Source organism: Toxorhynchites rutilus, chromosome 2 (genome assembly GCF_029784135.1).
Source record: "Toxorhynchites rutilus septentrionalis strain SRP chromosome 2, ASM2978413v1, whole genome shotgun sequence".
Classification (NCBI taxonomy): Eukaryota; Metazoa; Arthropoda; class Insecta; order Diptera; family Culicidae; genus Toxorhynchites; species Toxorhynchites rutilus.
The window spans coordinates 122,353,786-122,380,744 of NC_073745.1; the positions used below are offsets into that span (position 1 = coordinate 122,353,786).

The window sequence follows — 26,959 nt, forward strand, 5'->3', positions numbered from 1 at the left end:
CACCATGTTTTGCCTTTCGTCGCGGTTAGGAGCTTCTGAACCTTGTATGTACGCAGGCCCTCCCGCTGCTTGGTCCGCTGGACGAATGAACTTGACAAATTCAGCTTATTGGCGACATCCCGGACCAAACTTCTCGGATCACGTCTAAACTGCTTAACTACGCGCTTATGATCTTTTTCACTGACGGAGCATCCATTTTTGCCGTTCTTCACCTTCCGGTCGATTAGGTTCTCGAAGTATCGTTTTAGTACTCTGCTGACCGTGGATTGGACGATTCCCAGCATCTTACCGATGTCCCGATGTGACAACTCCGGATTCTCGAAATGAGTGCGCAGGATTAATTCACGACGCTCTTTTTCGTTCGACGACATTTTTCCAAATTTACGAAAAATTGACAATGAAGCATGGCCAACGTGATCTATACACTCTTATCTGATTATAAGCGAAAGCTGAAGATATAATTCATAAAAATTAAATTTCTACAGCGTTTTTTCCGTGATGCAATTTGATGTGACACACCCTTTACTCATCTTCACCCAAGTTCATGTGGTGAGAAAAATTGTAAAAGTGAAGTAATATTCGGAAAAGTGATTTTCCATATGATCTATATATCGTATTAGGGTGCTGTTAGTCCAATTGAAATTCGCATTGAGGCATACAGCACCGTGTTCCTTTGAGTTTTAACCGAAAATGGAAATAGGTTGAATTGTTTATTCAGAACTCTCAGAACGTAAAAATTATTGGAGAAAATGATCTTCTCTATTTGAAATATGTTTTCTCTATGATAAACTACCATGTTTTTTGTGGTGAGAAAAATTGATAATTGTGTTCGATAATAATAATTATCTTGGTGGGTTTGTGTTTCTATATTTCATCCATACAGAACACAGGAGCCATTCTCATTCCACTTCGACATCTTCTATCGTGATACGCACCATCCAATGACTAATCACCATACTTCTTCTATCGATCGCTCGATTGTACCATTGATGGACTGAACAAACAATACCTCACAATTAAACTGAACGGTCCTTTTTAGAGCTACAAAGTTAGGGGAGAGTTTAATAGTGTAATATTTCAAATATATCCAAAATCAATATGATTCAAACAGCCTAACGTTATCTTAAGTCAACTATGTGGTTTTGTTTCGGACACAACCCTCCTGTAACTTTTTTAAAATTCATCTACAAAGTTCATCTACAAACTATACAACTATGGATGGGTTATACCTAATATATAACCGTGAAGTTGACGTAGGACTACCGTTGATTTAGTAATCATTGATTGAATTATTGATCAGACCAATGATTGAAGATAACAATTTCCGAATTCAATTGCGAACAAATCGCGAAATTGACGTAGGACTACCGTTGATTTAGTAATCATTTGAGCGCATTGATTGAATTATTGATCAAACCAATGATTGGAAATAGCAATTTCAGAATTCAATTGCGAACAAATCCCAGTTTAGGCCAGTTCATGCATTATGATTGATTATATTCTTCGTTGCAAATCTGACGTATGGAATGATGTCTTGTTCATTTCTCGTGGACTTCCGAAACGGAAGAATGGCTAAACGATCAATGGTACAAAAGTACCCGCATCTTGCATATATTTTGCAATGCCGATTTCTCTTTGGTTTTGAAATCTACGTTAGGGAAACACACAGATTCCAGTGATCGTACATTAACCGCTGCACAATCACAACAGAGTGGATCTCCGAACAGGCATTCGTTTATATACATATTTGGGTGATTTCAATAGCCTGTTTTCAAAGCAATTTTTATGCTATTGATACATGTTTCCGGATCAATAATCAACACTCACATAGCTCTTGGACATTTTATCCTTAGAATGAAGTGATTATAATACCACTCCGTTCAGCCGGCAAAGAGGTATTAACGTTAAAAACCTTGCACTCCAAGCGTCACGCTCTCGTTTTCGAAACATTGAACATACACCCCGGAACAGAAATGAAAGACATAGTACTACGTCAATATTAGTAACACTTGGAGCTTCAATTTTTGACACCAACACAACAGTAGCTACAAGTCACGAAAAAACATAGTTTCCTAAATTTACCATACGTTCTGTAAAAAAGTCTCCAAAACTATTCCAACATCATTTGAAGGCTGCGGTTTCTTTGATCTCGAAATCAATTCCCAAAATTTCCTCCCTCAAGTCCCAGGGCGCAGTTTTAATTTTCTACCTAGTATGTTGATTTCAACCCTTTTATTTCGCTGTAGAATGTATTCTTATCTCGAAATGGTCAAAAGTTACAAATTTTAAATAATTCGTCGAAATAACCATAAGATGGGAAAAAATCATATATCTAAAAAACGAAACCAAAAAAAAAGCCAAATTTTCCTAAAAGTTTGATATTTCGTGTAAAAAAAGGCTGAACTTCCCGCAAAATGTATAAAAAGTGAAGGTCTTTCATGAAAAGAAAGCTTTTTTTCATTGTCACGTCGAAAACGGCAAAATATAATTATTATTGAAGTTTTCGCCTAATATGTAACATACGTCTGTAATATTTTTTTTTCCTGAAAAACTGAAAAACTGTTTATTTTATTCTTGAAGATATATATCAGTATGGGCTATACAGACGATTTTTTAGACCATTCTCATTCACAATTATGCATACTAAGGGCGATAGATAAAATTTGTGTTTTTAAATATTTTTTTTTTTCAAAATCAATAACCGTTCGAAGTTTGAGAAGCATCATGGCAACTTTTTTTCAATACTTTTTTTTCATGAATTTGTTATGTATGTATCTTTCCCTTAAGTTTACAGATTCCGAAGATTCTAGATTCCAAAATTCGAAAATAACTTCACTCGGATATTTTATTCGAATCCTAAACTGCATTTTAGATACTAAAATCAGGGTATAGATTCAGCTTTCGTGTTTCAGATAGATATCAATTTTCAGATGACGAATTGTTCTATTGTATTTTGGACTCAGGAACCCAAACTTAGAAATAATATTCAGAATCATATTCAAATTCAAGAACTTGTATTGCAGACTCAGACTTTCAAATTCTAGCCTCAGTTATTGCATATAAGAATTCGATTTCATTTTCCGGATGCGAGCTATAAATCGGAACCAACGATTGATTACACATTCATCGTCATTCTCAGTTTTCCATATCTAATGTAAAACTTTCAGTTTCCAGATACGGATATCCAATTCACATAAAACAAAGTAGAATGATTACAACAAGATTACAGATTACAGATTATATTGTAGTTCCGCATACCGATTCCATATTTCTGATTCAAATCACAGATTTGATTCCAGATTCTAATTCCAAAGCAGGAGTTAAATGTCAGATTGTAATCTAGGATATATATTTCTACACAGTTACACAGATTACACTAAAATGTTATATTCGAATCTAGATCCATATTAAAAATTCCAGATTTCAGACTTTTTCAGGTTTTGGACACAGATTTCAGATTAACATTACAAGTTCAATTGTCACATTATGAACCAGGTTTCAGAATTCAGGTTCGTAATTTATAACTAGTTTACTGAATCTGTATTTCAGATTCTAATGTACAGATTTTAGACTGCAAATATTATCTTCTCGAATTGGCATAAACAGTTGGACACAGATTATGACCCCAAGATTTGGATCCAATTTTTGGTCATTTGTCATTTGCACACTCATAATTAACTTATAATTAGGTTCAAGAAAGCCTTCAATGTCATTTTTCATTAAGATTCTGGTTTGTATGCAATTATCTAAGCACATGTGGTATGCGATTTTCTAAGTGTAAATACATAAATCAATGGTCATATCTAAGTTGCTGTATTCCATTTTTGTATGCTTTCAAGAATGTTACTATCCTTTTTCTTACTAATGTCACGTTATAATAATGGACATTATTACCTTCCAATAGCTTCGCGTAGAATTCTTTGAAATTTTTTTATACAATATCTATGTTGAACGCGAAGTAAGAATATAAATTCATTTTGTGTACAATACAGGAGATATTTAGTGCAATTTACCGCTGTGATCCAGCCATCACTTTGGGCAAGTACCTGAAAAAGAAAAAAAAATATGGTTAGTACTATGTATAAATAAATTTGTATGTTTATTGTTTGGAACAACATGATATCCATAATTATTGCTAACTAGCTGACCCGGAAAACTTCGTCCCGCCCAAAATTTGTTTTTGTTATCAATACCTACAAACATTCACGTTTTCTTACTAAGCGCAAGTTAATGAATCCAATCGCAGAACTGTTCATTGATTGATCTTCTAAGCGACCCCGCTGAATTTACCTTTTACTATAAAATTCCTAGTACTTCTACCAAAATTCATCATTAAAATATCAGATTATTTTCAGACACAATTCTCGTTCAAGATTTTTCAACCACTTGCAAATAAAATGTTTCTCCGTTACACGGAATACAGAAAATATCATAGAATAAAGACAGACCCCTCCCCTCTTCACCCCTTAGAGAGGGGAGAGGAGTGCCTATTCACCATAGAAACGTTTCGTGCCTCCTAACATCTTCACGTGTCAAATTTGGCTCTATTTGCTTGATTAATTCTCGAGTTATGCAGAAATTTGTGTTTTCATTTATATGGCAGCACCCCCCCTCCTTAAAAGAGGGGGAGGAGTATCTAATCGCCATTGAATTATTTATTGCAGCCTAAAACCGCCACATGCCAAATTTAGTTTCGTTTGCTTGATTAATTTTCGAGTAATGCAAAACTTTGTGTTTCATTTGTATGATAGACCCCCCCTCAGAGATGGGGGTAAAGTGTCTAACCACCGTGAAAACATTTATTGCGCTTTAAAACCTGCATATACCTAATTTGGTTTCGTTTACTTGATTAATTCTCGAGTAATACAGAAATTTGTGTTTCATTTGTATGACAGCCCCCGCTTGGAGAGGGGGGGGGGGTGTAGTGTATAACCACAATAGAAACATTTATTGCACCCTAAAACCTCCATATGCCTAATTTGGTTCCATTTGTTTGATTAATTCTCGAGTAATGCAGAAATTTGTGTTTCATTTGTATGGAGAAAACGGAGAAAACAAATGCCTCAACATTGCATCGACAGATTCTAGTCAATACGACGGATAAAAAAATGTAACCTTATTCGGAAAAATATTCAGGAATCATTCTTTTGTGCCGTTTTCCGTTAATTCTTTTGAGTTACGGTTTTTGTCAATTTTCACAAAGCAATTCCACACAGAATCGTTTTTCGGCTGGATCCGTCAAATTCCATAATATGTTGATTTGAACAACTCTGAACGAACTATGTACAGAGAACATCGGGAAGTGGGTTGGAAGAATAAATGAAAATCGACTCGGAGCCTCTATAGGGTTGTTAATTTCGTATTTGGTATCAATTTTAGATTGATTTAGATTTTTCAGGTCCCTAAGAACTGTCTTTAATTTGCCCAAAAATATATTGGAGTTTTAGAAACAGATTCTCTGGGGTAGAGGAAACAAATTTGAACTTTATACTTACGTTTTTTAGAGTCAACAATAATTTAAGGAGCCACATCTGATTCTAAGATGCCCGGAACAAAATGAAAAAATGAACAATCATACCTTCTAGCATAACATTCATGTTCACGCTTGCGTGGTCTTAACTTTTCACGAGAACTAGCTATGAAAAACTGCAACTGCAAAAAAATAACACATGTTCTCTACGGTGCAACGCAAAGCGGGTAAATAAATAGGAAACAATATTTGTTACCGCATGCCACATGTTCTCGAGGCCTAATTTTCTTCATTTTCTAGCTAACTTTTCATAAACGAATCAACGATAGTCGAAGGTGCCGACTGTGGTTGTGAAGCGTGCTTCGCCGGAGGGCCACCAAATGGCAAAAGGACAGGGGGAGAGAGTGGTGGTCCCCGAGAGCATCGACTGCGCAAAAACTTGATACTTGAAACCGTACGAAAAAGCAATCATACCTACGACTTAAGCCGTATGACGTATTGGCTAGATTTTAGCAGCAGTAAATTATGATGAAGAACGATATCGGCCGGTTAGCGGTACCCTGCTGGTAGTAAAATAACACAACATGTTATGATTACTTCATTTGGACTTGGTTTTAACATTGGTACGTTGGTGCATAGGGTTGAGGTGTTGAATGTCTGGTTTATTGTCGCTCTCAGAGGGATACCATTTGAACATATGGTCATTGCCTTGAGGTCTCTTGTTATCTCAATGTCAGTGTATTGTTTCTTGAACGGCCGTCAATACTTGAATTAACCCTGAGGCTAAACAAGAGCTAAACATCCACCAAGGGGTTTGGCAACGATCGTTATTAAATGTTAACTTTCAAGATCACTCCCACTATTAACATATTCCATTCCCGTTTGTTGAAATGATACAGCAAAAAGTGCATCGTAAAATATGCATCATACGGTACCTAATTGAATGCAAAGTGACGGGCAGTTCGGGCGCAATATTTTTTCTCCACCGATTGCTTCCCTAAAGTTCAAGTACAACACGATCTCCCTTACCCCGGACGCGTGAAATGACGAAAGCTCGAAACGATCTGTCATGGCGGGCTTTTGCTCGCGTCATAAACTAATATCGAGACGAATGCATTGTCCGAGACTGCTTCCTTGTAGCAGGTGATCGAAAAATACAATCTCCGGTTGATCTAGAGCTGTAAGAAGATTGACGACCATGTTTGCTAACGAACATCCCCACGACAATGTCAGCTTTGCAAATGCCTCCGGTTCAACGATCATCCAGATCCCGCGAGTACCATATCGTGCGAATAGATTAGAATTGAGTACGCTATATAGTCAAGGACTCGCGGCGGCGTAGTGTTTGAAGAGTCTCTAGCGTTCTAGGAAGCACACAAACAGCGCTGAGCGAGTGAATGAGTGAGTATTTACAGTTAGAATTGTTATGCCGAGCGACTGCTATCGCGCTCGGAGGTGGGCTCGGAGAGGTTGACCTAGGCATTCTATCGCGGAAAAGTCAGTTCAATTTTCATATAGTGGCGGTGACGACAGCTCTCTAACCAACGAACTCACAACACTTGGCAGACAATCTCGGACTGACAGACAGACGGACAGACAGTGCACAACTTTGCGGCGAGTCATCTGGGGTTAAATTATTATCACGGCAATCAAGTTGCACAAGGAAACAATTGCACGAGTGGGTGTGTGTAAGATGGAATGTTTTGTTTAAATCACGCGTTTGGAAGGTGAAATGGTGTGCTGTTGTTCAATAGAATTGACTACGCGTATGCTGTTCTTCTAGTGGTGCTTCTATATTACGTAAAATAACATCTTCAACGAAAAGTTTCTCTAAAACAACACTTCATTGTGATTTCGGGTACTCATTTCTGGAAATCTATATCAAGAATGAAATTTAGTGGGAATGCCAACTTGATTGATAGCCCAAAAATATCATAAATCTCGACGATCTATGACAAAAAAATTAGTAAACCAAATTATTTCTCCTATATTATGAGGTTCTGACGTATCGTAGACGTAACTTCCGTAGCTGAAAACTCTGGATAATGCAGCAAGAACCTAAAAAATGGACACGTAACGTAAAAATGAAAAAAAAAACCAACGCCAAGAGTTCCACAATTTCTTGATAAATCGCAGAATAAAGAAAATTATAATTCTTTGGATTCATGCTATTGAATAATTGAACAGTAATGCAATATCTAGACGACAATCCCATGTTCTGGTTGATCCATTGGCACGAGCAATGTGGGATCTCCTAAGAGGACCGCCAAAAACAGGATGAGCACCTAACATAGCGGCATGTCACACTTTTTATATATCAATAATGGTAGCAAAATCTCATAATCATTTTACTGATAGGGCTTTTGCATAAAAATTGCGCCGGACTAGAGCTATAGATTGTAGTTTAGAGTATATTGAACACTTATGCTCCCATGGCCGAGTGGTTAGCGTCACACCTAGCATGCCGGGGGTTCGGGTTGGATTCCCGTTCTTGTCGGGGGAATTTTTTTTTCAAAGAAATTTCCTCCGGCTTGCATTGTGGTCACGCGTATTCTAGAGCTTGCCACTCAGAATGCATTCAAGGCGTGATATTTGGCATAGAAATCTCAACTAAATATTAATAAAAATGATGCAAGTAATACCTACGTTGAGATGGCGAAGTTCCTCTAGGAACGTTAGTGCCATATAAGAAGAAGATTGAACATTTCGTAGTTGGTTCATGTGGTTAACTTGAACCAGCGAAATTGCACAAAGAACACACTGGATAGCGCTTGCAAAAATCAGGATTCACCGTGGTGAGTGATGTGATTATGTTAACGTAGACTCTCATGTACTCGACGAAACGAAACATGTAAGGTATTTTAATATACGGCAGCCTGACCTAAAAATTCCGCATGCCAAACCGATATAGTGGTTCTCATATTTTCAACAAAAGTGGTAATTTATTTTCTATATTATACAAATGATATACCAGCATTTGAGAGTCATGACGTTTTCTGTTATTTTTAGACTCATTTAATGTAATAAATCTGGATGACAAAACATGTGTTAAAAATTAATGTTAGGTGAACAATAAAACGGGTCGACGACGTGGATTCGTCGGGCCATGAAATCTTAAATATTTTAAAAATAGGACACGAATGGAAGTTTGAAGTAGGAGTGTTATTGATTGATTAAAATGTTTTTTGAATTGATTTTCTCCAATTGACCAAAAATTCATAAATTGAACTCACTTAACACTCTAGGGCTATACAGTAGAATTTGTACTTTCAGGAAAAACATATATGAGAAACGTAAGACTCGTCAAGACATGACGAACTGTTATGCGTGAGTGCACCTTCTGAATCTTTGAACTTTGAACTTTGAATCTTTGGTTATTTTCTTACAAAATGCTTACATATTTCTGTTAATTGCTGAATTGTTTGGTTGTTTAACAATTACCACCAAATGTATCTAAGACAAAAAAAGAAGGGTAAATTTTTCGTCTAATCGTATTGGGTTGAGGAAAAAGAAATGTCATATATTGTCAATATATGGCAATACTTAAACATATCTTGTGTTGTACTTGTCGCATCGGATCATACTATACGGCTATTTAAAGACGACAATCTGTGCTACAAGTGTCGTTTTGACAGTGTTGTGATTGTCCTTTTCAGTCTCATGTTATAGCGCCTCAAAGATGGAGTCCACCAAGCAAGAAATTTGTCATATTTTACGTAATGACGTTGCCTTCTAAGTGGTAACAAGTTTGCGAACAAAACGGCGCATATTTGACTTAAACTGGATAATTTTAAGTATGTTAAATAAAGCGTCAAATTTCGATCAGAAATATGACATTTATTTTTCCCCAGCCCTATATATTCTATGTAATATATCGCAACATCAATTTCACCTAATCTGCATTTACATTCTTTCAATTACCGTTAAAAATATTTCGATTAAAGATTTTCCATTTAAGATTCATTGTTGACGATTTTACGATTTATGATTCACAATTGAGGGGCTTAGAATGAAAGGGGTGTAAGTGATTTGATCGATTTCTCTACATCGACTCTCTCTTTTGGTTATAACTTAGCTGCAAATGCATTCCCAGCTGTATTCGACAATGTGAAAGATAGATCATTACCTCAACTATCGGATTATATTGCAAACTTAAATTTGAACGTTTTTGCAGTTGAGTTATTAATCAAAGAAAAAGTTGACGAAGAGAAATCGATCAAGTCACTTACACCTCTTGCATTCTAAGTCCCTCAATTAAGGATTTACTATGTAATACGAACGACGATAAACGATTTTAGGCGTTTGGATTTTTGATTTTAGATGCAATGTTTTAAAATTTTTTTTATTTGAAACTAGCTGACCCGGTAAACTTCGTCCCGTCCAAGATTTGTTTTTTGTTATCAATACCTTCAAACATTCAGGTTTTCTTACTATGAGCATGTTCATGGGTACAATCACAGAACTGTTCATTGATTGATTTTCTAATCGGCCCCGTTGAATTTGGAATGGCAGCTCCCATTAAGAGAGCGGGGTGGAGTGTCTAACCACCATGGAAACGTTTCTTGTCCCCTGAAACATTCGCATGACAAATTTGGCTCCATTTGCTTGATTAGTTATCGAATTATTTGTTATTATTTGTCTTCCATTTGTATGGCAGCCCCACCTTAGAGAGGGGCCTGGAGTGTCTAACCACCACAAAAACATTTATTGCACCCTTAAACCTCAATATGCCTTATTTGGTTTCATTTGCTTGATTAATTCTCGAGTAATGCAGAAATTTGTGTTTCATTTGTATGGCAGCCCCCCTTAGAGAGGGGAGAGGGGTCTCAAACTATCACGAAAACCTTCCCCGGCCCGAAAAACAACCCCTACAAACCAATTTTCATGTTAATCGGTTCAGTAGTTTCCGAGTCCATAAGAATCAGACAGGCAGACAGAAATCCATTTATATATATATATATATATATATATATATATATATATATATATATATATATATATATATAAGTTATAAGCGAAACCAGGCTTAACCTTCAAAACCATCAACACAGAGCACGTGTTGTCGAGCGGGTAGTCATTGAACGAGGGTAATGATTTTAAGCAGGGTAGTTGAAAGTGTAGTCAACGGGTAGATTAGTCAAGTTCTCGCTGGATATAAAATATGGAGCAATGTCAAAATAAAGTAGTTCTAGCCTAGAGCTCAACCATCCATCATGTTCTTGTTCAACCATCTTTCAGAACCTTAGGTGATTATAACTTATATATGTATACACACATATATATATATATATATATATATATATATATATATATATATATATATATATATATATATATATATATATATATATATATATATGTATATATATATATATATATATATATATATTTATATATATATATATATATATTTATATTTATATATAGATAGATATATATATATATATATATAGATAGATAGATAGAAGATTCAGATTTTTAATTTTTGGACGAAGAGTAATTGTAAACACTGTGAAATGTAAACTTTCATATAAATTGGACCTGACAAAAATATGACAAGATGTCATTTGCAATTTCCTATTTAGTTTCCAGCCCTAGGGCTAGGGTGCCAATGAGAATGATCGTCTCGAATTTCAAAAAGTTACCCCATAAAAAATGTTCAAAAAAACTCGAAAAACACCCTATGCAAAATATTAGCACAATCGGACTTAACACTTTGACGTCCGCACGGTTCGTAAAAAATATGCGCTTGGCGTCGGCAGCGCTAACTCGGATTACTTGGCTTGTCGTCGCTCGTTCTTGACATTATCGGGAAATTAAAAATTAAGTTTACTAATCTTATCGTTAGTTCTCATAAGTTCTCAACCCTGTTCCCCTACTTTCATGAATTTGCGAAGATATACAAACGTAAATATTACAAACTTATCCATATTCCCACCACTACATGTCCATGCGGGTAATCATCGAAAAAATGTTCTACTTTTCGGTTTGTTTTAATTTTAGTAAAAACATTAAAAAATATTCGGCCGATTGATTCGAATAACAGTATATTGAAATGCAAGAAACGGCATTTAAGTTTCGAAAAACATTAGTTTCGAAAGATATAATTAAAATTCTTCTTAATATGTCCGTTTTTCCCCACCTACCCTACTTATAAAAACATAAAACTGGATAGCGTGTGAAAGTTATTGTTACTTAAATAAAACCCCAACAGAATGCAAACGATACTAAAAAATATTGAGAATAATGACAAAAGGAATATGTTTCTCTCTGTATCCAAAATATGGTACATATTCGGCCATTCTATGTGAAACCGATATAGTGATTCTCAGATTTTCGTGAAAAGCGGTAATTTTGTTCCTGTTCACAAAATATTAGACCCATATTTTTCATTTTTTCATTCTTATTTTGCATTTTCCATTTCAGGGTAGTTCGGGAAATCAATTTATTCACCTTTTTTTCAAAAGTGGCTTTTTTCCAACTTTTGAACTACAAGACTGATTTTGACTGTCAACATATCAATTTGAAGAGATGATAATCTGAGAGAGGGTACGCTTATCTCACCACAAATCAAATTAAACGAACCAAATGAGTCGAAACTGAATTGTACACTGTACGCGATGTTCCCGACACCTTTTGGGATTTTTTCGAAGAAGTGGCAAACGGAAATGATAATCGGCATCGCGTTCAGGAAACAATCCCATTGCTAACAAAATCGACTTTTATGCGAAAATATTTCGAATCGATCGCAATCACGTTACTTACGTTTGGTGGTCAATAAACTCTAAACAATACCCCCAATTGACAAGGTTTGCTAGAGTGAATCGTTCAACTTCTTGCAGTAGTGTATACAGCGAAAGACTGTTCTCTGAAGCTGGTCTGATGTATGAAGCAAAGCATTATCAGTGGGTTAAAAAAATCAGGATAAAAGTCATAGTGTTAATGAATTAATGCTGAGTTAATATTAATGCCGGATAGCAAGTATTCGCAGGATAGACCGGATACCGGATAGTTACCCGATATCCGTTTCATCTTTAGTTATTGTTCAATCATTTTGGACTCCCTTATAAAAATCAGTCGTAGTTTAAATCGGTATGATAATAAAAATTCCAGTTTTGGGTAGCTGACATTAAAAAAAATTTAAAAAGTCAGTTTGGCGGCGAATCCTTATGATTTTTGGGTAGCTGGAAGCGTTAATCGGAGGTTTTTTTGGCCAATTCAGCGTGAAATTGCTCATTTTCGCAATTAATTTTCCTGTTATATTAGTTTTGTCATCTATGAAAAATATTAAGTTTTTTGTACCGGAAGCATGTGCAAAGTTTCATCAAAAATGAAGATGGTCTCGTTTGATCGTCACATCATTTGTTGTCAAACTACTCTGCTACATTTGTAACAAAAGAAAATTTTGGAATGTAGTACTCGCTAACTGTTTATATTAGTGATCGCAGCCATGGTTTTGAACCGTCATCAACCAACTCAACCAACATCGTCCACTCAAAGTCCGCCGGAATGGATTAGATGTAACAGGTTTGATTACGATCTGAATATACACACAATTTACTTCCACCACTAGCTACATTTCTCTCATCCCGTTGAGTTGGCCATTATTGTTGCCATTGCTGTCACTTGCCAGCGCGCATAGTAATGACAGCAGCAGCGAAATGGTTGTTTTCGACTTTAAATTCGCCTCATTTGAATTTAACCACCATTTCCAGCGCGCAAACCACACACTCATTATTTGTTTGAATTAGTTTGTCTGTCCGCCGAGATGATAGTTGCCACTGTTACTGTTTTAATCTGTCTAGTAGATGAACAACAAACTGCGAATAAATCCGACAGTTGTTCAGTGTTCGCTCAAACGGTCCAACCAACAACCACGGGAAACTGCATAACGACTGCTCGTGGGTCAATGAACCGTCTTTCTGACGCTTTTTGTTTGCTGTTCGAAGGGTAGTTTCATGTTCAACTGAATCGAATCGAATCAACGCGGCTGTGTATTTAGTAAGAAAGTCGAATGGGTGGATTCATTTCGCACTTCAAATGATTTATTCCTTCAGACAATTATAGATTAAATGAACTTTTCGAAAATATAGTTGGAATATTTTTTTAGACCGTTAATCTTTCGTCAGAATGTTCTTTCCTCCCGTAAAAATACCAGGTCCCTCATAAAGAAATTTCATCTTATTTAAAGTTAGAAATTCCCATATTTCCAGCTCATTCTGGGTGAAGTCACTCAGTTGTCTTAGCACCGAGACAAACATCCTAAATTGTATCCACTTTCTCCAATAGAGCTATTAGATAAGCATCGAGTAATTTCCGCAAGCATGCTGCTGTATGCAAAAAAAATGCGGCGATGTCGCAACTTTTGCAAACCTCTCGAGTCTAATGAACTGCATAATTAATGCATGCACAGATATATTTTTCCTGCAACACCGCCTGAAACTTCCAATGGCCCGTCTACGTCACCATGCTCATGTAGGAATGAACATAAAGAAAGAAAGAAAGAAAAATACACCATCGGTGATTGCTAATTATACTTTTATACTACTCTTTCCTCCCATTAATTGCCTCATCGGCGAAAAGACGTAAACAGAGAATGACAAACGAATGCGCGAGGCACAGGTTGAGAGAGAAGTGGCAGCAGCAGAGTTCAAACCATGCTTTACGTAACCATTTGTTTTTGCTTTCAAAAGCACTACGCCACTTCATGCCCGTGAAGTTTTTCCATCTTCTTTCTTTTTTTTTTTATTTAGGATTTTGCTCTTTTCCTCTCAACATCGCTCAACCACTTCTTTTGAGCCGTTATTTGCCCATGTTTCGGTGCAACTTTTCATTTCATTTCCCTTTTTACACAAAACGGGTGTTGGTGTGTGTAATCAGGCGCGCGCAGTCTTATTATCTCATTGCATGGCGTTTTGTATTTCGTTTGCACAAAAACATTTCACTTTAGCCACGGATAAGCGAAACTCGTGTAACACATATTTCGGTCAGGGTTTGTCGAGATTTGAATGCTGGAAGGAGAAGAAACAGACAAAGGCAAATTTAAATTTTCCTTCCGCGTTTTTGGTAAATTGATTTAATTTATGTTGTTAATCAATTTTTATCCGTTAGGATTCAAAAATAGTCAAAAAGCGTTAAATAAAAAAAAATACTAAAAAAATAAAAAAATCATGACGTCGTGCGATAATTTTGCGAGTAAAGCAACGCGACCACAAAAACAACGACAACAGCCACGGTTTGGTGCCATCGAAAAGTCATGGCCAACTTCCCTGGCGAGAAAAGCGAAAGTTTCATAAACTCACGCACCCCAAAACCGGCACCGAAAAACCTCAAGCCCGAAACAACAAAGACGGCCGTGTCGCCGTTGCCAACGAGGGTCCGAAATGGCTTCTGCGTGTCGGCCATTACTTTCCCTTTCGTGGCCCCTCCGTGGGATCGCCTCTTCTCGGGGTTCGTGTGCGTTTTTGGGCAGACGATAAAAAAAGACGACAGAAAAAAAAAATAATTAAAGAGAGGGGTTCAAAGTCAAGTTAAATGGGCATGGGTAATATTTTAATCGTGGAGTTTGGCTGGTACTCGTTGATTGAAAATTTATAATACTGTGAGTTCATTCGGTTTTCGTACGGTATCTTCTTCGTACTTGAGTGTACAATAAGTCTAGGAAAAATCTCATTGAGGTACATATACTATCAGATTCAAGTAGTTACACCACCCCTAGATGGTTTGAGATAAAACAACAAAAAAATAAATGTATAAATTTGTTTCAACTTTTACTTTCTAATCATTGAAAAAAAAGCGAATAAAAATCGAGACATTACAAATTTGAAGCTTTTGATTTCTTCATAAGATCGGAACCGCCTAAGAGGGCAGACGTCATGGGCCTGAACAAATAGAAATTTGAGGTTGAGAATATGGCGGGTGGGGTAGACCCTCCCAGTTCAATCTGAACATGTGGTCTGGCGTTGTCATAGATTCTATCTTGTTGTGTCTCTTCTCCTATTCCGGTCGTTTTCCTTCAGAACTCTGCTCAAAAATATTCATCATAGTGCATTTACCGTTTACCGTGGTAGTTTCAAATGGTATATACTTCCTTTCGTGTGAGTCGGAATTTTTTCAATAATTAAAAACATTCAAATCAAAATCATAGCTTCTGAATCGCTTGAAACTTTTTCGTAATGTTTACCGATGAAGCATATTCTTCGTCAAGCTAACGATGATTTTCAGCCAAGAGTGAAGACATGTCTTCATTTTGAACACTTTTTATTTATTGTGAAGCATAAGCATTAGCATTAGCATTGAGCAAGTTTCACAATATTGTAGGTGGTACGAATTCAAAACTGTTATGTTAAAAAACAAGCCTCCACCCGTTGCTGATGATTAGTAATATTTCTTAGGTGAAAGTATGTTTTCTCCAACAGTTAAGAACTGTTCTGGCCACTTTTTTTTTATCTGTATTATAGTGACTTTCAACTCATTTGGCTGGTTCGTCACTTTTACTTCCATTTTTGGAAGAATGTCGGGAGTGAGAATTAAACTCGTGACCTTTAGCGTGAGAGGCATGGATGTTACCACTACGCCAGATCGCCTCCACTAGGCCACGTCCTTGCAACTGCTAAGGAAAGGGAAGGAATGTTAGTTCGACATTTACTTAAGAGAGATGCAGAGAACTCTACGACCTCTCATAAATGTCTCGGGAAGTTAGGAATATGTTAGAAGGGAAGGGAAGCCATAGGATGCACTCAGCCTGTGTTACTGGCAAAGCTTGTTATTATTATTACTATTACTATTACTATTACTATTACTATTACTATTACTATTACTATTACTATTACTATTACTATTACTATTACTATTACTATTACTATTACTATTACTATTACTATTACTATTACTATTACTATTACTATTACTATTACTATTACTATTACTATTACTATTACTATTACTATTACTATTACTATTACTATTACTATTACTATTACTATTACTATTACTATTACTATTACTATTACTATTACTATTACTATTACTATTACTATTACTATTACTATTACTATTACTATTACTATTACTATTACTATTACTATTACTATTACTATTACTATTACTATTACTATTACTATTACTATTACTATTACTATTACTATTACTATTACTATTACTATTACTATTACTATTACTATTACTATTACCATTACTCAACCTTAATGCAAGTGATATCTGCTGAAAGAATTGGACAATCAAATTCTATGCTATTACATTGTAGAATGCTATAGATGCCTTCCGATCGTTGTCACGTTGAATCTGCGGGAGTGAAAGTCTTTCAATTATCAATGCGAGACTAAATATGAAGTGTCACAAGTCCTCTTCGGTCTTCCGATCGTTGTCACGTTAATTATTGCGTTAAAAAAACCCGCATCCAGGAATTGGAATATGAATTGAGAACCGAAAGACACTCAGAAACAGAAATACGCATCCAGCCATGTTCATGAATCTCGAACGAAATTGGAAACATTCAACACGAAACATGCTTCACACGACGAAAGATCTTATAGTAAAATAAAATATTATTCAAATAAATAATGAATAAATTTTATATGTATGTAATGAATTAAAATTATGACAATGAATGAATATTATTCTACAGTAAGTTACATTTAATTCGACAAACACTTTTTATTTATTGTGAAGATACATAATTTCGTGAAATCATTCTGGAGACATTTCAATTACTGTTTTAGGGATTGACGTGAATTTTTTACACGGATTTCGGAATTACCGCGGTTTTTTCGGGAAAATTTCAAAATTTACGCGGCACGTATCTACCGCGTAAAAAGTAAATTCAGTGTAAACATATTTAATGTGGTGATTGATTTGACTTTTCACGAAATAAGCTTGTATTGTATCACTGATAAGTAGCTGAGAAATAGAAGGAGAAACCGATATCATGATTGCAGCATGCAAAAAAAATCATTTAATCAATTATTAGAATATGGGTTGCATTTCAAACTAATAATTCACTGTTTGTTGGGGTTTTGCACGGATTTTGAAATTTATGCGATTTATTTTTACGCAGATTTTGGAGAATTCACGCGGTTTTTTTACGCAGCACGTATCCTTCGCGTTGAAAGCGACTCCAGGGTATATGAAGACTTTTGTAAGTACCATTTATCTATTGCATAAAATATTTGAAAGAAAAAATAAAAATTAAAAAAATCTAAATTATACGTGTCTTTTCCAATAGCAGTGACACCTATAGGGGAAGTAGAGACATAGCGGTCACCCTAAGGAATATGCCCATTTCCAGCGTCAACGTACCGCTTCAATCTCCGTTATTCGAAGAATATTGTAGCTCAACTTATCGTTACTCAAGAGAGCAAAGCGGCCTTTACTTTAAAAAAATTAAAATAGTACATTTTTCATCATTAGAAAAAAAAGATGAAAAATCGATTTTTTTTCGGCCTGGAGGTAATGTAGTTACCTGGTGGGGGCAAAGTGGCCACTCGCATGTATCATCATTATTGAAATAGTAGGTACATGTATGAAATAAGATTGACCACCCTGCCCCCAAAATATCAAAGTAATTTCTAGCTGTGATCGCGGTGATTAAACATAATATCTGTTCACTAGAGTGCCAATGAAAATGGTCATCTCAAATTTTCAATCGAAACTTACTTAAAAATGTTGATTCTCACGAGCAACTATCCTATGCAAAATCAGCTCAAATGGACCTCATTTATTAGTGTCACAAACGTCAAAATTTGAGTGTGTTGAAAATCGAAAAATCACCCTGGATCTGGATTTACAAAAAAAAAAAAAAATTATGCCAAATATCATAAAATTGCATGGGTTTTTTTTTTGAAGCCCCAAAATCTTATGTACTCCCCCTTTTGGGTGATTATTCGGTTGAGCTAATATGTTCTACACTTCCAGATAGAACGCTGCATTTGCATTCGATTCGCAGTGCTATATACATTTTGTACTTTAACTTCAGCTTTTTCATATTAACCCTTTGCGGTCGTATTAAATTTGGGCATGGGTGTCGTACTAGTCGGAATTGTTATTCCTTGAAAAAGCAGTGATACATGCAAGATTATGAATCACAAATATTTTTTATTGAATGTCAGCAAATGTTTATCTGAAAAGATCAGTACTTTTTTTTAACAAACGATGTTTTTGCTCGAGCTTGGATTTTTTAGTGGGTCTTAGTAGCTTAATTGGTTGCGGTTGCAAACAATCATGAGCTTATAACTCAGTGCCCTCAACTGACCATCTTAGTGTGTTATTCTAGCTACTACGTCCATGCATCAATCATCATGTGATGGTGATCCCTGCCTCTCACTCCACATACGATCGATCTGCTGCATCGGTAATTGGTGCTATTTATGCTGTGTCCAACTGTGAACATTCGAATAATAGGAAATTGTTACGCCTAAAAATGCGACATGTGTTGTGTATCGATGGAATAGGAATGAATACTCTCACGCCTAAATGGCTAATGTATAATAGATAAAAAAATGTGTAAATGTTAGATAGGAATACTTTTGCGCATATATGGCTACTTTGTAATATACAACATGAGGAACAAAATGTACACGATAAATTCGGCTCTGTTACAGCTGAATTGCTAGATGAGCCTAATAATAAAAAAAATGAACAGATGGGATAAAAAAATAATGATTTTTACATGAGATTACTCAGAGGACATAAGACACTCATCCAAACAATTATTCTGCTTATTAAAAACAACTACTTCAACATAATTTAAACCAGTGATTTCTGCGTATCCGAAATGATCAGAACTTTTCACTTACAAACAAAGGTTTTGTCGCTTGAGACATTTATGCGATTATTTCAATAACATAAGATATTTATGCAAACAATAGTTCTGATACTTATGTATTTAAGTTGAAATTAGCATTTGGAGCTCAACAGTTCTTCTCTAGACAAAAACTGTCTTCAGCAAAGTTGTTACATATGAAAGAGCGCTCATTTTTATGTTATCAAAAAAAGGGTGACCAAAATTGTCGATGAAATAAAAAATCTAACTTTCTTATCTTTATAGATAGAGATAAACATAGTTCGACAATGTTGTAGTCCTAGTTATTTGAGATATCGTTGTCGAACAATGTTGTTTTCTATCTCTTGAAATAACGGACATAGCGCCTTTTTTTCTAGGTTACGTTAGGGTCACCATGAAAAAAACTATTTTTTGCTCTTACTTTTATATGTCAAATTCTACATACAAACTGTCTTCAGAAGACTTCTAGAACTTAGCTCTAGAGCTTGTATTAGAGCTTTTTGCGATGAAGGACTTTTTAATACCTCAACTTTGCTCAAAGTTATTGATATTTCACGCTTAACTTTTCAATAGGACCTATCTGTTTTGATCGATTCTCTCCATCGACATTCTCTATCGCCAATAACTCAGCGGGAAAAGCATTCCCTAATCTGTTCGATGATCAGGAGTGTAGAAGTGATCCTCGTTTATCAAACTATGTGGCAAAACTGGCGCATAATCTGTATGCCAGGTCGTGGTAATTGTAAGAGAAAGTCAGTAAAGAGAATCGATTAAAACAGATAGGTCCTATTGAAAAGTTAAGCGTGATTTCTTCCCAAAAAATACGCTCTCTTCAATTGTTTGTCATTCTTTCTGGGGCAAACATAAAAAATGTTTGTTGACTGAATTTGAAAGAAAAAATTTCACTCTATATAATGCGTGATTTTCAAAACTATGTTTTTTTTGTGTTTGAGTAAACTAAAATTGAAATCATGAGTTTTTGGGTAAAAAAATATCAATAACTTTAAGTAGGATTAAGATATTGTCATGTTCTGCATATTGATGTAGAGTTTTAAATATAAAAGTTAAAGCAAAAAAACCGCTTTTTCATGGTTACCCTAATGCAACTTAGATAGAAAGCGCAAAAAACAACTTTGTGCGAGATATTTGTTCTTTAGACAAAAACTGTCTTCAGCAAAGTTGTTATATGTAATGTGAAAGAGCGCTCATTTTTATGTTATCAAAAAAAGGGTGACCAAAATTGTCGATGAAATAAAAAATCTAACTTTCTTATCTTTATAGATAGAGATAAACATAGTTGAGCGATGTAGTAGTTCAAATCATTTTAAACAACTTTGTTGAACAAAGCTTTTTTCTATCTTTTAATATAATCGATTTAGCGCGTTTTTTCTAAGTTGCATTAGGGTGACCATGAAAAAACGGGTTTTTTGCTTTAACTTTTATATTTCATTTTTTTTTATATTTTTTTTAGAGCTTATCAATTCCAACATTTTGCGATGCAGAACTTGTCAATATCTTAATCCTACTCAAAGTTATTGATGTTTTTTTTACCCAAAAACTCATGATTTCAATTTCAATTTACTCAAACACGAAAAATAACATAGTGTTAAAAATCACACATCATGTAGAGTGAAATATGCTCTTTCAAATTCCGTCAATAATCTTTGTTTATGTTTGCCCCAGAAAAAGATAACAAACAATTGAAGAGAGCGTATTTTTTGGGAAGAAATATCAATAACTTTGAGTAAAGTTGAGATATTGACAAGTTCTGCATCGCAAAATATTTGTATTAGTAAGCTCTAAAAGTCTTCCCAAGACAGTTTGTATGTAGAATTTGACATATAAAAGTTAGAGCAAAAAAACAGTTTTTTTCATGGTGACCCTAACGTAACTTAGAAAAAAGGCGCTATATCGGTTATTTCAAGAGATAGAAAAAAACTTTGTTCTACAAAGATGTCTCAAATAACTAGGACTACAATATTGTCGAACTATATTTACCTCTATCTATAAATATAAGAAAGTTAGACTTTTTATTTCATCGACAATTTTGGTCACCCTATTTTTGATAACATAGAAATGAGCGCTCTATCGTATGTAACAACTTTGTCGAAGACAGTTTTTGTCTAGAGAATAACTGTTGAGCTTTAAATGCTAATTTCCACTTAATTACATCTCCTGGGCCATTGTGCAATGGCTAAATTCTGCCGTTATGATTTTTGTCCCACATTCCTTAGCATTCAACGCGCTGTGCGTTGTCTTGTGTGGGTGACTACTTTGATTGATACTGAGTACCATTATCTGTTACTTATAGGAGCAACGTATTGATTCGTGAACAGATTCACTAGACATCAAGCTTCGTTTAGGAAATGCATAAACAGATAATTGGTTGAGTAAAATATAAGATTATCATGGTTTCTTGCTGTGGGGGCTGAGAGCAGACAAACGACCAGAACGGTAAGAAAGGTATGGTGGCTGAGAGCAGACAAACGACCACAAAGAGTTAATATATTAACAAACTCGAAATTTCATTCGCCTTTAGAAATATTGTACCTCGCTGATACATTTGTTGCTCATTATTGACAGCCTGGATAGGCAAGAACAGAAACGCACATAACAAATGTATGGGAAAATGGTAATCCTTCAAAATTTCGTGAATTTAAACCATTTACGGATCAGGGAACCGTAATGCATAATGCATACCAAACAAGTCTTAGGAAATTTCCGATCCGATTGGTATGCACATCATCAAAATCCGTTTGCAGCAAAAATTGTCATTTACGTTAAAATATTCCATAAAAAAAGTGACCTGTTTGATGATTTGCCACTCTTCTAGAAATACATATTACTACGATAAAAATTCATGTAATCAAGGTAATCATGGATCATAATTTTCAAAAAAAATGATGGCAAAATTGATAGGGGCTAAGTAAATTAGAATAAATTATTCATTTGTTTTTCAAGTCCGGGAAGGGAGAGCTGGTATACCATCAAAATACAAACTGTATTCCTGCAGTTTTCAATGGTTTCTGGAAACGGTTTAATACTTGGTTTGCACTGGAAAAAAAGTATTTATTAAATTGGCTCAAATAGAAAACGCACGCAATGCGCAATTTAGTCCCTCAAGAATGTCATCTTGAGCCATTGCTTTTCTTAAATGATTTTAATTTGATTCTCGAATGGATGAAGCTTTTTTATGCTGATGACTGATGTAATTTTTGTGTGCGTCAAATACTGTAATGAAAACTATATATCAACAGCGACAGTTAGTAACTCTTGCCTCGACAATAGACAATCGACCTCGATTGTGGGTCTATTGAACGGTGTTGAAAAAAGTAACAAGCATCAATGACATAGGTATTTGTTTGGATTCTAAGGTTACGTTCCACAGACATGTTCTGTATGCAGTTTATTTACGACGCTTATCAAAATCGAATTTCTAGCGTTTGTATTTTGAACGCACTTTTGATGAAATGTTCAAAAAACCACAAAGAATTGTTCAACATGTTAGATCGATCATGTTTCTTAAATTTTTATTTGTGAAACTTTATTATTTGTATTGTTTGGGTTTGAAATCAACCTGTCGATATTGAAAATAAAAATAAATTTGAATATAATTGAATATACTCTATGGATCAACTTTAAACCATCTGTTTTTCCCCGATCAATGGATAGCGAGCCGAACCCATCAACTCACGTTGTATAAACTCCAAAGTTCGTTGAACTTTCAGTGGATTTGACATTTGCAGTGGAGACCCACAAAGTCGCCTTTAGCGTATTTTTCTTTCTCTCATCTTGCGTGGTTTAGCCTCTGTCAGGGGCGGCTTTGAACATTGGCACGACGCCGTGATGGAAAAAAGAGCGAAACCCGTGGCGCAGAGATTGTCGGGCTCTCTAGGAGAGCCCACCTTTTGCTGGTTCGATGCTGCCACACGCATTGGCTAAGCCTAGCTAGATTTGCTCACGGGGGATGTTGCATAACTTTCACTCTTTCGAAGTGGAGCTTGGTCTGTGCAGCCTGTAGCATGTGATTGGGTCGACGTTACGTAAAAGCACCCGGGGTCCATGATTGACGTACTCTCATACATCTCTAATAAGCTTGAAACCTTCCCAGCTCTTCCGTCGCATATTTGTCATCCGAAGCGATTGCACTACGCGCTTCCCTTTTTATGTCATGCTGGAATTACATGCAGTTACTGTCGCTTTTTGAGTTTTAACATAGTTTCAGTCGGACATTAGAGTGTAGTACACGTTGTAGGTGGTGAGATTGCACAAAATGAAAGTTTTATGCCGCTTTCGGTTTCAGAACCACCGGTGGCACCGGTGGCGATGCAATACACACATTCCCTCGGCCAGTCCTTTCCTGCGATGCACCCCACTGCAACTCATTATAACTTGTGGTAATGTCGTAAAGTACCACAGCCATGGAATAGAGGCACAGAGGGAGAACACACCGGACGACGAAATGCATGAAGCGCTAAATAAGCTTTGCTCACCAGCGAGACTCTACTCCATGCACTACTCTTCTGCAGCATGGTATGTACTGGTATGTAGGTATATAGGAAGTTCTACTGGTTGGTGTTTTCCAGAAAGGTTTCTTTCCATGGGTAAACATGTTACAAAGAAAAACATTTACACAAATGGGCAGAAAACCGCATCGGTTTGGGCTTAGGCGAATTAATGGCAAATAAAAAGGAAGGTACGAAGAACAAGCAGAAGAAAAATGGAGTAATAAATAATAACCATTTTGGCGCATAGTTTGTTTGACTTGGAGTGTTACACTTCTTCTGTTCTGCGCTAGCGCGTCTCTTCGCTGTTGCAATGCTTTGCTTTCCGTACCGAGTAAATAAGTCAGGAATGTATGTAAATGTTTAGGAAACTGCCTTTTTCGGCAACCACTTGTGGAGTGATGTATTATATAGATGAAATATTTTGACGTTTTCATCAGAACCGCAAGATGGGAAACTTTTGCTGATGTTTTCCCATTTCCGCTTTGGATTCGTATACGATGTTTCGGAATCCAGGGGTTTCTGATCTGATAACAGTTATTAGTAAATCAAAAGTTCAGGAATGTTGTGAACAGGGAGATGAATGGAGGGTGACAAATTGTTCTTGAAATAATCCACTAACGATCACCTATTGAGTGGAGTTAGCTACAGTATTGTCGATAATACTGCAGTATAGATAATTAGGCAGTCAATATGTTATCATGGTAACAAAAATAATTGATTTGTTAGGGGTAAGGTCGTGTTGGAGCTACTTAAAGTATTTTTTCAATACAATATGTTGATTAGGAACAAAATAAAAATTTGGGGAAAAAACTATATAAAGGATTTAAAAAGTTGGCAACATTTTTAAATGTGTTCCATTTTGACAGTTGTCACTTGTTTTGTCTTTAGCTTGATTTGCAATTTCATTATAAAAAGAATAACTCCCAAAAATCGTTGACCTTTCCATGGGACTATGTGAGGTCTCTGACCAACGCCAGTATATCGCAACGCCTTGGAAGACAACTTCCGGCACGTTATCAGAGACTACTGATATACAGCCTACATTGGTGTAACATGTGATCGAAAAATGGGTATCCCGATTGGATTTACTCCGAGCTAGCTGAAGAATTCATATGCCGGAAATCATATGCAATAGGCAAAATGACAACGAATTATCTTTCAAATACAGTCAAATGAATGCCAATTGACACTATTTAACTGTTTTTTTTTCTATTCGAAGTTCTATGCCTCTAAGAAGAACATTGTGTAAACGATTCAATAATATGCGAAAAGGGACCTTAAATTCGTTCTTTCCGTTCTGTAAGAGATGACATCTCGAGAACTTGCTTGCGTGTGGCGGTGCATTCATGAGAAAGTGTTATAGGCGAAATTGAATGTATGCCATTTTCTTTACAGTTTAAAGCATGTCAAATTATTTTTCAGCAAAAAAAAGTATTCGTAAGTCATTCTATCTTCATTTCTTTATTTTAAGAAATCTACAGTTAGTATACACTGAATTCTGATGTGCTCCCTTGGCCGAGTGGTTAGCGTCATAACTAACATGCCGGGTGTTCGGGTTCGATTCCCGTTCTGGTCGGGGGAATTTTTCGTCAAAGAAATTTCCTCCGACTTGCACTGTGATCACGCGTATTCTAGAGCTTGCCACTCAGAATGCATTCAAGGCGTGTTATTTGGCATAGAAATCTCAACTAAGTACTAATAAAAATGACGCAAGTAATACTACGTTGAGACGGCGAAGTTCCTCTAGGAACGTTAGTGCCATTGAAGAAGAAGAAGATACACTGAATTCTAGTTTCTCTTAAGGCAGTATTCTAGTCTAGAAATTACAAAAAAAAATGGTTTCTTTATATTCCTGAAGTTTAGGCATTCAAGAATATACCCTAGAATTTCAAAAACTCCCATTACAGGTCGGACTTGATTATATACAGACTTGATCATATGTGATTCGATTATATACAATTTTTATTTCCCGGAGAAATGTAACATTTTCAACGTTAAGGTGTAATTTAAGTGGTTATTACTTGTACAGTGGGGTAAAAATCGTGATTTTTGAAGATTTTGCTTGAATTTTCACCAAGAAACGTTTATATCGATATTGCAGCCAAGTTAGGAAAGATAGAAGTTGGGTGTCAAAAAACAAATTGTAGAACGGTTAGAGAGCTTCAATTTATTGATGGGAACGATCTAGTTTAATATAAATTTTTACGATGAAAATAATGATAACACATTAAAAATGATTAACTTTTAAGTTCTTCATTTCCAAAATGTTATTAAAATCAACTAATTCAGATATTACACTACTATATCCTGTACTAAATTTTCTCATCTTTCGAATGAAAGCAACAGAATTGAATTCCGTAGCGTACTTTGTAATGTAGAGCCAGTTTGAAGCAACAAAGACCGAAACAAAAAAAAGTTCAATAACTCTGTCATTGTTGAAATTAGTACATATGAGTAGAAGGATTTTTTTAAATCAAATTTGATCGTCTATCACTTTCTGAGATAATTTGGATAAATTTTTTTTTTTCATGTGAGAAAGGTGTTTTCTGAATCGAAAATCAAATATTTCTTTTATATTCAAAAAACGAAAAATACATGCAAAAAAAATACCGGATAATCGTGTTCGGTACGCATTTTGAAAAAACATTTTTTGTGCGGTAGACAGGGACCGCATAAAAAAAGTTTTCCCCCAAGGAAATAACTCAAATTCACGCCTTTTACCGATCAATTTCCTTTTTGTTTCCCTGCTTAGCGATGGAACAGTTTGCCTCTTCGGTTGCGCGTGGCTGTTTTGTGCTTTTAGTTGCATGCCGAAACGTGATGCTGTTAATGATATCTAACAGCAAAAACTTAGAAAAACTTAGAGCATTTGATGGGAGGAGGGAATGATTTCAGAAGTGGATAATTGAGACGCAAATATGCTTTTTTCGCACTGAAATGCATATAAACCATCGAAAAAAACTAAATGGACGATAACTTCGTCAAATACGTTTCATTCATTCACAGCACAAAAAAAATCGCACAAAAAAACCGAACAAGAACAGAAAATCGCACAAAAACAGGTTTTACTGTATATACAGGATTCGATTATATACAGTGAAAAGAAATAAAAAACTGTATATAATCGAGTCCGCGCTGTATTTAATTAAAGTCATTTTAGTGATACAATATCTAATCTAG

The 26,959-nt window shown here is 35.6% G+C and overlaps 1 protein-coding gene across 6 annotated transcripts in view; it reads right to left on the reverse strand.

Annotated features, from left to right (window-relative positions):
- The window catches only part of LOC129765037 (hormone receptor 4), a 480,990-nt gene that overhangs the window by 130,643 nt on the left and 323,388 nt on the right, over positions 1-26,959 (reverse strand). For 2 of the 6 annotated variants that reach the window (XM_055764856.1, XM_055764855.1), the window contains one exon: positions 4,014-4,046. The exons of the other annotated variants lie outside the window; for them this stretch is intronic. The gene's annotated coding sequence lies outside the window, so the exon portion shown is untranslated. The remainder of the gene's footprint in view (positions 1-4,013; positions 4,047-26,959) is intronic. 6 annotated transcript variants of the gene reach the window in all.